Genomic DNA, 15092 nt, shown 5'->3' with positions numbered 1-15092 from the left:
GCCCCAACCCCCTGATCGGCCCTGCTCTGTGCATGACAGGGGGTGGCGCCGCAACCTCCCCATCGACCCTGCCTTGAGTGTGACAGGGGGCGGTGCCCCAACTCCCCAATCAGCCCTGCTCTGAGAACGACCAGGGGCTGCACCTAGGGATTGGGCCTGCCCTCTGCCCCCCGGGAGCAGGCCTAAGCCAGCAGGTCCTTATCTCCCGAGGGGTCCCAGACTGCGAGAGGGCACAGGACGGGCTGAGGGACCTCCCCCCTCCCCCCTGAGTGCACAAATTTTTGTGCACCGGGCCTCTAGTTAGTTTATAATAGAAAAAACTTAATTAGCTTTCTATGGTAAGGTGGTAACATTAAAAGTAAGGCATTTTGTTCTCCTGTGGTTCAGAAACCCTGAGGAGATGGCTGCAAATGTGAAATCTAAAGAAACACTTTGCCTTACTACCCATGTGCCCCTTTCTCTCCGACAAGGATGGGATGGCTTGAATCACCCACCTACTTGGATTCTTTTCTTTTTTTTTAGTATATCTTTTTATTTCAGAGAGGAAGGGAGAAGGAGGTAGAAACATCAATGATGAGAGAGAATCCTGCCCATCTCCAACTGGGGATCAAAACAGCAACCTGGGCCTGTGCCCTGAATGAAATTGAACAGTGACCTCCTGGTTCATTGGTCGATTCTCAACCAGTGAGCTACACCAGTGGGCTACTTAGCTTCTTAATGGGAAGAAGAAAAGTTCCATTTTGAATATTAATAGGGAGAGGGGAGTTCCCACTGTGATGTCCCAAAGTCAGATTTTGTGTTACTTCCTACATTAGCTTATGAGAAACAGCTACCAGCAGCAGCTCAGAGTTCTCACTTGAACCACTTTGCTCCCTCAACCCTGAGCACTTAGCTTCCAAAGGTCAGACAGAGTGAGCAGCTCAACAGAAGTGCCTGGCTTTCCCCAAGTACTATGGAGAGAGGTCAGGCACAAGGGTTCTATAGACCTACTGTGAGTTCAGAGTTTTCTCACAGACAGGACACTAGTGGCCAATAGAGAAGGACACTTATGGGCAGAGTCATTGCAGTGGGAAAAGTAGGAAGTCAATCCTAATGCTGTGGTTTTGTTTCCTGATGACCCACGGCTTGGAAATCAAGAACCCAGAGATTCACAACTGCGACTTGTCTTAGAGAGTAAGACTGGAACAGGAAAATGTGCCATAGGGAGCAATATCCTTGGAAAAAAACAACAACACACATTTAATTACAGCATTGTAGCAAAATCTATCGCCAAGACCTTTCAGAAAGTGAGAAGCACAAAGAATGGGAGAGAAATTGTCGTGGACACACCTGGCATTGTGAACACCGAAGTACGGGATGCTGACACAAAAAGTGAATTTGCTAATTGCATCCTCCTGACCTCCCCCCGCCCTCACACTGTGCTCCTGCTGAGCTAGTACACAAAGGAAGAACAAAAAGCCATGGAGAAGATGCTATCAATGTTTGGACTGAAAACCTAGGAGATACATGATTCTCTTATTCACCCGGAGAAATGAGTTGGATGGCATGCAGTTCCGTGATTACTTAAAGGAAGAACCAGAAGGCATTCAAGATCTGATGGAGCAATTCAAGGATTGTCACTGTGAGTTCAACAATAAGGCTACAGGGGCTGAGCAGGAGGCTCAGAGGACACAGCTGCTGGTCCTTCCCCAGCGCATGGTGATGCAGAACATGGGAGGATGCTACACTAATAAGATTTACCAAAGGGCAGAGGTGGAGATTCAGAAAAAGAATCAAGCTATGCAAGAAAAATACAGAGCTCAGATGAAGAGAAAAGAAATTTAAGAGAGGAGTATGAAGAAAAAATCAGAAATCTGGACGGTAAACTGGAGCTGGAAAGGAGAAAGGCAGAAATGGAGAGCGAATTTGAAGAAAGGGAGAATTACTATTCCTCAGGCAGCCAAATGCCAGAGGTGAAGTTGAGAGTCAGGAAGGGATGCTTGACTTAATCTTGAGAAGACTTAGAGTAATATGGAGAAAAATCTTCAAGGAAGGTTAGGCTAATGAAAATCTGTCTATATTTCCTGTTATTTTCAGGTGTATCTGCCCCATATTACTAATTCCCTAAAGTCAGAACTCTGTTTTTGTCTCTGAGGCTCTCAGGACAGGGGAGTGTAGTAAAGTTCCAGCTTGGAAATTGGTAGACTTTTGGTTGATGTAAGAGTGAAAGAACACATTCCAATGTGTAAAACTCCAAAGCAGAAAGTATGGATGCTCCCTATCTTCTGAACTCTCAGAGACAGAGAGAAAATGAATGCAGGAGGTCAAAAGACCACGACCCCAAGCTTTATCTATTTATCCTCAATAGAGTTTCCTCCTCTAGATTCTTTCCAGATTGGTACATAATCTCCACCTGTGGCTTCTACTTCTTATTTTTATCTTTAGGATCACTATGCTCATTTTACACATGTGGTTAGAAAAATCAATTCTTTCCCTTAGATAATCTGTAGATAGAGATGCTTAGAGAATTCTTTGTATATGTACATAAATATGTTGAATTTAATTTTTATGAAAGGACTGAAATTTTTCCTTATCCTCTGCCCACTGGAGAACAAAGATTTATCTGAAACATATTTCTCAGAACTCATTTAAGAGAAATGCAAGAAAGAGCAAAAGACAAGCGATTCAACAGTTAACAGAACAATGTTCAGTATATTCAGATGTTTCTGTAGAAAGAGGTTGACCAAGCTCAAGGTAAACAGTTTGCTGAATAACTAGTTCTCTTCTTTTCTTATGAAACTAACTGTTGCCACCACATGTCCATCACCCCACAAGTTCATTACTTACTGCTAGGTGGGTCATCCCCACATAACTGCCTTCATTCATTTGAATTGTTACTATAATAAAAAATTTCTATTCTCTCATATTTGTGCAAAACTGGAATCTCTTTTATAAAATATCACCAATTCTTCTAAGGATACTGGGATGAATTTCTATTTTTGATAAAAATTCAAGATTATTTTGGAGGTTGGCATTGTCAACACCCTAATATGTACCTCTTCCATTATCTATTTGAACCACATTCTTAATCTCTCTGCCCATCAGAGACCACATTCTCCTTGGATTTATTCATTATGTGCTGATAGAAATTATGTGTATCCATGCTTTCTGAGATCGTAGTGAGTTTCCTGGTGGGGGGGGGGAATCCCTTTAATATATGGATAACATTGCTTGAAATTTATCACTTTTCTAATAGGTACTCTTATAATAATAATCCATAGGCTTTCCCAAAACACATTTCCATGTTCTACCAGTATGTCCTGGTGGTCATATGCCACTGTCCGTGCTATGCCATCTTAAAAGTAGCTTTTCCATTTCCCACCCAATTTTGTCCCCAATATATCTATCCCTTACTTCCCCCAAAGACAAATGAATTTAGATTGTACATTTAACAAAAGTTATCAAAGGTTCAAGGATATGAGAAACATGATTCTATTATTCACCTGGAAAGATGACTTGGATGTCATGGAGTTCCATGATTACTGAAAGGAAGCACCAATGACTGATTCTTTCAGAAATAGTCACTCGCTGTTATACACATTTGATTTCACTCTGTACAATATGGGGTGCACTGTGTCTATTAAAATTCATTGGAGTTTAACATAAAATTCTGAGGTTGGAAGTTAACATCCTCTTGTATTAGGAGCTTCAAGAAGTATATATTGAACCAAAGAGCCACACATACTTAGCATGAAAAATTTAAATACAGGCTTAATATGAAAAAAGTCTTTAAGTGCTCTGTTGTACATTCTGTGTAAATGCACTCACTTATTCTTACCCTTGAATTCAGGTTTATGCTGTAGATGAGGCAATGTAAAAGGTTCTACTCTTGAGAAGCTGTGAGGAGATGAGTAGCCCATGTGAAAAACCCTGAGAGCAGTGTTGCCCATTTGTCTCCCAGGGCAGAAGGCAGGCAGAAAGTCTTGATAAATACCATGCATTGTGGTTAGTATGATGGAAGAATGAGGCATGTTCTCTTCTCTGAAAAGTGGTGGGAGTTTATACTATTCATACATTCACTAACAGTCAGTTATTGTTTGAACTTGGTGGAAGATTTCATATGAGACATTGAGAATCTAGAGAAAGTAAAATGAAGTCCCTTTTGAGACTGGCTTCCTTCACTTAGCATAATGATTTTGAGAATCATTCAAGTTGCTTGTGAATAGATGTTCTCTTTTACTGATGAATAGTATTCCACCTTATGGATGTACCACAGTTCCTTTATGACTGCTTCCTTTATTTATCCTTATGCCCCTAATTGATTTATCTTGTTAAATTGCATTGGCTAAAACCTCCACTATAACATTGAATAGAAATGGAAGGACATGCTTGCTTTGTTCCATGATATGCCTTTACTGTTTCCCTGTTGATTGAATGAGATACTGGAAAACAGGATTATAGTATATGTGTGTGTGTGTGTGTGTGTGTGTGTAATCATATTAAGCAAATATCCTCCAATCACTATTTTCCTGAGAGTTTTTATCATTCACAGCAATTAATTTTGTAAGACGCTTTTAAAATTCATCAGGTGGCAGGCCCCTGCAAATACACACACACACACACACACACACATACACACACACACACACACACATATGGGGTGCCTGCTCCAATCCTCTGACGTGACTTTGGGCAGGCTCCCAGCAGACACACACATACAGACACACATACACACATACAAGTAGCAGACACACACATACAGACACACATACACACATACAAGTAGCAGACACACACATACAGACACACATACACACATACAAGTAGCAGACACACACATACAGACACACATACACACATACACAGTGCCTGCTCCGAGCCTCCGCGGTGTGGCTGGGGGCAGGCCACCAAGTAGGACACACACACACACACACACACACACACACACGTATCACCTGCTCTGAGCCTCTGTGGAGCGGCTGGGGGCGGCCACCAGCGGACGGACACACACACACACACACGCACATGGGGCAATTGCTCTAAGCCTATATGGTGGGTCTGGGGGCAGACCCCAGTGGTCACACACACACACGCACACACACACACACACAGGTACCTGCTTTGAGCTTCTGATGCCAGACTGTTGCTTAGGCTCACTCTCCAAGGGAAGTGGGCCTAAGCCGTCAGTAGGACATCCACTGAGGGCTCCCGGACTGTGAGAGGGGGCAGGCTGGGCTGAAGGAACCCACCCCTCAATGCACAAATATCATGCACCAGGCCTCTAGTTATAGTATAAAATTATTTCCCAACAGAAACACATGAGGCCAGAAGGGAATGGAATGAAATACTAGTATACAAAGTGATGCAAAGCAAGGGACTGAATCCAAGAATACTCTATCCAGCAATGCTATCATTAAAAATTGAAGGGGAAATAAGAAGCTTCATAGACAAAAAATGTAAAGGGAGTTTATCACTATCGAGCCAGCAATGCAAGAAATGCTAAAGGTACTTTTGTAAAAAGAAGAAATAGAAAGAGAAGAAGGAACACAGGCAAAAAGAATAGAAATAGCTACAAACAAGTACCTGTCAATAATAACTTTAAACATAAATGGACTAAATGCTCTAATCAAAAGACATGGAGTGGCTAAATGGGTAAGTAAATGTGATCCATATATATGCTGTCTACATGAGACCCACCTGAGAACAAGGGACTCACACAGAGTGAAAGTGAAGGGATGGGAAAAAAACTTATTTAAAGGCAAATGGAAATGAAAGAAAACTTGGGGTAGCAATACTTATGTCTGACAAAATAGACCTCAAAGTGAAGTTCATAACAAGGGATAAGGAAGGACATTTCATAATACTAAAGAAATTGATACAGCAAGAGGATATAATTCTGGTAAACATATATGCACTCAATACAGGAGCACCCAAATACATAAAAAAAACTTCTGGAAGATATCAATGAAGAGATCAACAGTAATACAATCATAGTAGGGGACTTTAATACCCGAATGACATCACTGGATAAATCCTCTGGACAAAAAAAAATCCATAAAGAAACAGCAATTCTAAATGACTCACTAGATCAAATGGACATAATTGACATCTTCAGAACATTTCACCCAAAGCTACAGAATATACATTCTTCTCAAGTGCACATGGGACATTTTCTAAGATAGACCACAGATTGGGACACAGGCAAAGTCTCTTCAAGTTCAAGAAGATAAATCTTCTCGGATCACAGTGGCATAATATTAGAAATAAACTAAAACAAAAACAATCACTAAAATCCAAACACTTGAAGGCTAAATAGCATGTTATTAAACAATGATTGGGTTACCAAAGATACCAAAGAAGAAATAAAAAACATTCTGAAAACAAATGACAATGAAAACACAACAAACCAAAATCTATGGAACACAGTGAAAGCAATACTGAGAGAGAAGTGCATAACTCTACAGGCCTATCTCAAAAAAAAAAAAAAATGGAAATTGGTAAGAAATTATCTAACTTTACAACTTAAAGAATTAGAAAAAGAGCAGCAAGGCAAGTCCAGAGTGAGCAGAAGGAAGGAAATAATAAAGATCACAGTGGAAATAAATGACATAGAGACCCCTCCCCCCAAAAAAACAAACAAAAAAACCCAACCAACCAACCAAACAAAAAAACTATACAAAAGATGAATGAAACCAAGAGCTGTTGTTGTTGTTGTTTACATATAACTTTGTTGATTTCAGAGAGGGAGGAAGAGGGAAAGAGAAATAGAAACATCAATGATGAGAGGGAATCATTGATTGTCTGCCTCTTGCATGTCCTTTAATGAGGATCAAGCTCACTACCCAGGCATGTGCTCTTGACCAGAATCGAACTTAGGACCCTTCAGTCCACAGGCTGATGCTCCATTCACTGAGACAAACAAGGTAGGGCTAGACCTGGTTCTTTGAAAGGATAAACAAGATTGATGAACCTCTAGCTAGACTCACCAAGAAGCAAAGAGAGAGGACCCAAATAAAATTAGAAATGAAAGATATGAAATAACAACAGAACCCACAGAAATACAAAGGATTGTAAAAAAAATTACTATGAACAACTCTATTCCAACAAACTGGTAAATCTAGAAGAAATGGACATATTCCTAAAAAAAATACGACCTTCCAAAACATAATCAGGAAGAATCAAAAAAATTTGAATAGCCCAATGACCATGGAGGAAATTGAAGCAGTAATCAAAAAACTTCCAGCAAAGAAAAGCCCTGGGCCAGATGGCTTCATGGGAGAGTTTGACCAAACATTCAAATAAGAACTAAAATCTATTCTCCTCAGACTATTTAAAAAAATTCAACAGGAAGGAATACTTACAAGCTCTTTCTATGAAGCCAGCATTACACTAATCCCCAAACCAGATAAAGACACTACAAAGAAAGAGAACTACAGGCCAATATCTAACAAATACAGATGCTAAAATCCTCAACAAAATCCTAGCAATTCACATCCAGCATTACATTAGAAAGATCATACACCTTGATCAAGTGGGATTTATTCCAGGAATGCAAAGATGGGATTTATTCCAGGGATGCAAATCAATAAACATGATACATTACATAAACAAATTGAAAGACAAAAATCACGTAATCATATCAATAGATGCAGAGAAATAATTTGACAAAATGCAACACTCTTTCTTGATAAAAACTCCCAGCAAAGTGGAAATAGAGAGATCATACCTCTTCATAATAAAAGCTTTATATGACAAACCTGAAGCCAACATAATACTCAGTGGGCAAAAACTAAAATCTAGAAGAAATGGACATATTCCTTACACCATGCACAAAAAAAAAAAACTCAAAATGGATAAAGGACTTAAATGTAAGATGAGAAACCATAAAAATATTAGAAGGATCAATAGGCAGCAAAATATCAGCCATATGTCATAGCAATATCTTTAGTGATACAGTTGTAGGACAATGAAAACAAAGGAAAAATAAACAAATGAGACTACATCAAATAAAAAGCTTTCGGCACAGAAAAAAAAAAAAAAATCACAAACACACACACACACACACACACACACACAAAATCAACAAAACAACAAGAAAACTCACTGCATGGGAGAACATATTTTCTAATGTTATATTCGATGAGGGCCTAATCTCCAAAATTTATAGGGAACTCATACATCTAAAAAAAAGAAAGATAAACAATCCAATCAAAAAATGAGTAAAGGAGTTAATTAACAAGTTTTGAAAGTGGACATACAGAAGGCGAAGAGACATAACAAAACATCTTCAGTCAGTAATCATCTAAGGGATGCAAATAAAAACACAATGAGATACCATCTCACACCTGTCAGAATGGCTATCATCAACAAACGATAAATGCTGGAGAGGATGTGGAGAAAAAGGAATCCTCATGCACTGCTGGTGGGAATGCAGACTGATGCAGCCACTGTGAAAAACATTATTGAATTTCCTCCAAAAATTAAAAATGAAACTGCCGTTTGACCCAGTAATACCACTTCTAAGAATATATCCTAAGCAATCAGAAACACCAATCAGAAATGACATACGCACCCTTATGTTCACAGCAGCACAATTTACAATAACTAAGATTTGGAAACAACCTATGTGCCCATCAGCAGATGAGTGGATTAAAACATATTATACTTTTACTATTATAGATGTACACACATACACCATACCATATACTGCTATTGTCCAGTTCCTCACTTACTTAACTGAAGGAATATTCACTTCTAATCAACAATATAATGGAGATTTTAGACAAGACAAATCAATTAGTGGTATAAGAATAAGAAAGAAGAAATGATAAAGAAACTGTGGTACATCCAAAAGGTGGAATACTACCCATTAGTAAAAGAGAAGAGCTCTTGATAGAAGCAACTTGAATGATTATCAAAACCATTATGCTAAGGAAGGCAGTTTAAAAAGGGACTTTGTTTTACTTTCTCTAGATTCACAGCATCTGGTATGAAATCTTTCACAAATTTTAAACAATCACTGACTGTTAATGAATGAAAGAATAGTATAAACTCCCAACACTCTTCAGAGAAGGGGACTTGTCTCATTCTTCCATCATATTAATCACAATGCATGGTATTCCCAAGGACCTTCTTTTCTGCCTTCTACCTTTGGAGACAAATGGGTAAGAGTGTTTTCAAGGTATTTCACAGGGGCTTCTCCTCTCCTTACAGCTTCTCAAGAGCAGAACTTTTAACTTTGCCTCATCTACAGCATTAACCTGAATGCAAGGGTACGAAAAACTAAATGCATTTACTCAGAGTTAACCACAGAGCTGTTAAAGTCTTTTTTCACATTAAACCTTTATTTACTTTTTATTGCAAGGTATATGTGGCTCTTTTTTAATACATGATTCTAGAAGCTTGTGATACAACAGGTTGTTAATGGCCTATCTGAGAATTTGTCTAAAACTCCATGATGAAACAATAGACACAGTGTGCACCATATTTTTTGGAGAGAAACCAAACCTGTCTTACTGTGAGTACTATTTTAGAAAGAATCATGAGCTTCTTTCTGTGGCTTTTACTTAATTACTGAGCCTTTTCTAACTTTTATTAAATGTTTAGGCTAAACTCTTTTGTGTTTGGGGGAAAGGAGGGTTATATATCCTATTGGGGACAAAATGGTATGAGCATGGCAAAGCAAATTTCAAGATGGCAGAGTATATAACAATAGCAAATGACCACCAGGACATGCTGGTAGAACGTGGAGATGTGCTTTTTGAAGTCCTATAAATTATTGGGGTGGGAGAACCCTGTAGTATAAGAGTTAATTTCAAGTATTGTTATCCTTATATTAAATACTAGAGGCCTAGCGCACAAAAATTTGTGCACTCGGGGGGGTCCGTCAGCCTGGCCTGTGCCCTCTCACAGTCTGGGATACCTCAGGGGATGTCCATCTGCTGGCTTAGGCCTGCTCCGTGGGGGATTGGGCCTAAGCTGGCAGTCAGACATCCCTCTGGCAGCCCAGGAGCACTCGGGGGATGTCCACTTGCCAGCGGGGAGCAGGCCTAAGCTGCAGTCAGACATCCTTAGTGCTGCTGAGGAGGCGGGAGAGGCTTCCGCCATCACTGCTGTGCTGGCAGCCGTCAGCCTGGCTTATGGCTAAGCAGAGTTCCCCTTGTCGGAGTGCACTGACCACCAGGGGACAGCTCTTGCATTGAGCGTCTGCCCCCTGGTGTTCAGTGTGTGTCATAGAGACCAGTCATTCCCAGTTGTTCTGCTGTTAGGGTCAATTTGCATATTACCCTTTTATCATATGCCTGCTGCATGGGTGGGGGCTGGCTGGTTTGCCCTGAAGGATGTCCCAGATCAGGGTGGGGGTCCCGCTGGGGTGCCTGGCCAGCCTGGGTGAGAGGCTGATGGATGTTTGCAGGCTGGCCCCAGCCCCTTCAGGCGGGGGGTCCCTGCTGGGGTGCCTGTCCAGCCTGGGTGATGGCCTGAGGGCTATTTGCAGGCTGGTCAAGCCCCCCAGCAGGGACCCTCACCCCTTGAGGGTGTGGCCAGTCTGGGTGAGGGGCTGATGGCTGTTTGCAGGCTGGCCACAGCCCCCAGCCACCTAAGCTCCCAGTGGAGGCTGGCTGGAAGCAGGTATCTGGGATTTATTTATCTTCTATAATTGAAACTTTGTTGCCTTTAGCAGAGGCCACAGCTGGCCAGGGCAGGCGGGAAGCTTGGCTTCCTCCGTCACCGGGGCAACCAAGTTTCTTGCTTGCTCCAGCTCCATGGCTGCAGGCCGCCATCTTGGTTCAGTTAATTTGCATATAGTCGCTCTGATTGGCTGGTCAGCGTGGCTTGGGTGTAGAGGAGGTGCGGTCAATTTGCATGTTTCCCTTTTATTAGATTAGATTTGTTATAAACCAGGAAACTCACAAAGGTCTCATAAACATTGGTTTCACACAATTTCCATCAGCACTTAATGAATGAATTCAAGGAGGATGTGGTCTTTGATGGGCAGATGGGTTAAGAATGTGTTTCAAACTTTCAGGGGAATGGAGAAGAGGTGTCTTAGTGGGTAGACCAAGTAAAGCTTCAAAACAACTTGAACTTTCACCAAAAGGTGAAATTCATCTCTGTGACCTTAGAAGAAGTATTATTGCTATTTTCTCAGGTAACACAAATTCCAGTTTTGCACACTTGTAAGAGAATAGAAAAGTTTTACTATAGTGAAAATAAACAATTCTAGTGGGTGGGGGCAGCATAGTACAGTTAACCCATCTAGCTTTAGTGTTCAAGATGATTGAGGTGTGGTGGAAACAGTTAGTTTCACAAAGTAGAGAGCTAGTTATTCACCAAAGTGGTTACATTGAGGTTGAGTAAAGAGGTTCTACAAAAAAATATCTGAATATATAAAACACTCCTCTCTTATCTATTGAATCTCTGTCTTTTGCTCTTTCTGGCATTTCACTTACTTGTGCACTGAGAGATATGTTTTCCAGACAATTCATTGTTCTTCAGTAGGCAGATGATATGGAACAATTTGAATCCTTCCATAAAATTGTAATTCAACAAATTTATTTTCATCTTGAAAGAATCTCTAATTATCTGCATCTATAGATTACCTAAAGCAAACAATTGATTTGTTTCTAACCACATGGGTAAAATGATCATTCTGGTTATAAAGACAAAAAAAGAGGTAGAAATTACAGATGGAGATTATCTGACAATCTAGAAAGTATCTAGAGGAAAAAAGTTTACTCAGGATGCATATAGAAAGCTTGGGTTATTGGTTTTGGGCTCCTGTATTCTTTTTCTCCTGTCACTGAGAAGGAGATCAGAAGATAGGGAGCATTCATACTTTCTGTTTGGAGTTTTACAAATTGGGAATGTGTCCCTCCCATTAGATAAATCAAATATCTACCAATAGCTAACGATGAGAGAGAAACAGAGGTCTGATTTGGATAATGAGTTATATGGGGAAAAGACACCCCAAAATACACAGGAAATATAGATAGATTTACATTAGCTTAATCTTCCTTGAACAAAAATGAGTATACAAAGAAAGCAATCTCCATTATTCTCAAGATTAACTAAGTATCATATTCTGTCTCTTAACTTCACTTCTGGCATTTTGCTGCCTTAAAACACAGCAATTTTCTGTTTCTTCAAATACCCTGCCCACTCTGCCTCTTTCTTTCCCTGCTCCAGTTTATCCGGTAGATTTCTCATTTTCCCTCCACACTCCTCTCTTTGCTGTTTTTTTCTCTTTCCAGCTCAGCTCTGTATTTTTCTTGTATAGCTTGAATCTGTTTCTGAATATCCACCTCTGCCCTTTGGTACATCTTATTAGTGTAGCATCCTCCCTTGTTCTGCATCACAATGTGCTGGACCAGGTCCAGCAGCTGTGCTCTCTGAGCCTCCTGCTCAGCTCCTGTTGCCTTATTGTTGAACTCACAGTGATGATCCTTGAACTTCTCCATCAGACCTTGAATTCCTTCTGGATCCTCCTTTAAGTAATCATGGAACTCCGTGCCAATTAATTCATCTTTCTGGGTGAATCAGAGAATCATGTATTTCCTAGCTTTGATTCCAAATATTGCCAGCATCTTCTCCATGGCCCTTTGTTCTTCCTTTGTGTATTGGCCCAGTGGGACCACCAGGAGCACAGCGTGAGGTCCTGGGGAGGTGAAGAGAATTAAAGGAACAATCTCCTTTTCCTTGTAGAATCCAGTATGTCATATTTAAAATGCCAGGTGTGCCCATGAGGACAATTTCTCCTCCATTCCATGTGCTTTTCCCTTTCTCCCAGATCTTCATGATACACTTTCTTTCCAAGAATACTGTTCCCTGTAGTACTTTTTCCTGTTCCAGTCTTACCCAATAAGAGAAGACTCAGTTGTGAATCTAGGAGGTCTTGGTTTCCAAGCCCTAGAAAGTCAGGGGAAAAGCCACAGTGTTAAGATTTACCTCCAACCTTTCACCCCAACTAGTCTCCCACCATATTGCCCTCCTCTATTGCCTGCTGGTGTTGTCTCTGTGAGCAACCTCTGCACTCACAGGAGGTCTGTAGAACCCCTGGGTCTGACCTGCCTCCTGCAGGACTTGGGGAATACCAGGGCACTTCTCAGGAGTCCCTTGGGCTTCTCCCTGTGACCTCTGGAAGCTAAGTGTCACTGAAGGACAGTGTATCACTGCTGGTAGCTGTTCTTCATAAGCTAATGAGGGAAGTAACACAAAATCTGATTTTGGGACATCACAGTGGAAGATCCCCTCCCCCCAATTTATATTCAAAATTGAACTTTTCTTCTTTCCACTAAGAAGCCAGGTAAGTGGGTGATTCAAGCCATCCCACCCTTGCAGGGGAGAAAAGGGTGCATATACACAAAGAAAATGATTGCTTTATATTTCACATATGCAGCCATCTCATCAGGGATTATGAGCCACAGGAGAGCAAAATTCCTTACTTTAAAGTTAACACCTTAGTGATACTTGAAATGGTGAAGCTTGGACTCTCATTGTGGGTTCTTGTCCTAAGAAATTTGAAGAATAAAATTCGTGGACTAAAAGATTTTTAGCAAAAATGTGGAAGTTTATTGCGAATGTATACAAAGTCCCCCCTGGGGAGGGGTCCCCAAAGAGGAATCTCCTGGGGAGCGGTCCCTAAATGGGAAAAACCACTGTCTCTAAGATGGGAAAAACCTAGTCCTCTGAGTCTCTTTGTCTACACAGGTTTCTAAATGCTGGGAGCTTCTTTATCTGTTCATGTTCTCTAATTGGATCCTGCCTTATTATATGTCATCCTTGCTTTCCAAATTGCTTACTTTTCTTCCTTACCCCATGTATGGTATCATTTTCAATGTTTTAAATCTCACCTAGTGCCCCCTTATTCTTTTTCCCCTTATCTTGTAACATTCCTCCATCCTCTGTGTATATAAGATAAATAATGTGGCAGCTTGGAGCTGCTCTGACTGTCATGTATGCATTCCCCTCCTATGGACCCCCTTTCCCTAAAACTGCCTCTCCTGTCTCTAAAATTCTCTCATTATTGTAGAAATATAGCAAAGTTTCTACATTTTAATTTAATATGTTGAAGACATACAGCCAGAAAGTTTAGATAGTGCTCTGGAGTTACTATAAAATACCTTGATATATAATAATAATAATAATAATAATATCCTATCTAATAATAGACAAACATGGTAATTGACTGTACCTTTGCTATGCCTCCCATTGGCTAATCAGCATGATATGCAAATTAACCGCCAACAAAAATGGCGGTTTATTTGCATACTGCATGCAGGGCGGGACAGTGTGAGCCGCCAGCGCGCCGCCATCCAGGGCAAGCCGGCCCCAGAAGCCCAAGAGGGCAGCCTGCTTTGCCACCTGGGACTCAATCCAGTCTCTGGCAGCAAGGCAGGCCGGCCCCAGAAGCCCCAGAAGCTGCCTTATACGGTAGTAACTCTATCAGTAAGCACTCTGAAAGTCAGTGGCATAAATGCACCAATTAAAAGACAGATTATGAGGGTGAATCAAAAACAAAACCCACTTTAAATATAAAGACACATATAGATTAAAAGTAAATGAATTAAGCTGCAGCCAGTATTGCTCAGTGGATAGAGCATTAGCCCGTGGACTGAAGGGTCCCAGGTTTGATTCCAGTGAAGGGCATGTACCTCAGTTACTGGCTTGATCCCCAATCCCTATCAAAGCATGTGCAGGAGGTAACCAATCAATGTGTCTCTCCCTCTCCCTTCACTCTCTAAAATTCAATGGAAAAATATCCTTGGGTGAAGATTAACAAAAGCAAAGTAAAGTAAATGGATTAAGTAACATTAAAGAGATTATAAGAAAAATATATTCCAAATTTTGTTAGTTGTATAATGGTTATGTTTAAATTATTAACACCTAAGAAATTGGGTGAAGGGTACATATAATATGCTATAGTATTTTATAGTTTTTTTTTACATGTATGAGTTATTTCAAATTGAAATATTAAAAATTCAAATTGAAATATAAAATATTAATTGAAATGTATCAGCATTACATGAAAAATCTCCTAATTGCTTCTAGCATAATTTATTAAATTGTGCTAAAATTTACAAAGGTTCAACTAAAAAATATCTTAATTCTAAATG

General features: G+C 40.3%; 1 long non-coding RNA gene across 1 annotated transcript in view; it reads right to left on the bottom strand.

The window, feature by feature from the left end:
* Nucleotides 1-12959: 12959 nt before the first annotated feature.
* Nucleotides 12960-15092, bottom strand: part of LOC106726075 — an 8942-nt gene continuing 6809 nt past the window's right edge. Inside the window, exon 3 of the long non-coding RNA XR_001362089.1 lies at nucleotides 12960-12969. This is a non-coding gene — a long non-coding RNA (uncharacterized LOC106726075). The remainder of the gene's footprint in view (nucleotides 12970-15092) is intronic.

The sequence above is a fragment of the Myotis brandtii genome, unplaced genomic scaffold (assembly GCF_000412655.1).
Source record: "Myotis brandtii unplaced genomic scaffold, ASM41265v1 scaffold224, whole genome shotgun sequence".
In the NCBI taxonomy this organism is placed as follows: domain Eukaryota; kingdom Metazoa; phylum Chordata; class Mammalia; order Chiroptera; family Vespertilionidae; genus Myotis; species Myotis brandtii.
Note: the sequence above shows the minus strand (reverse complement) of the source record. Positions and strands in the feature narration are given on the sequence as shown.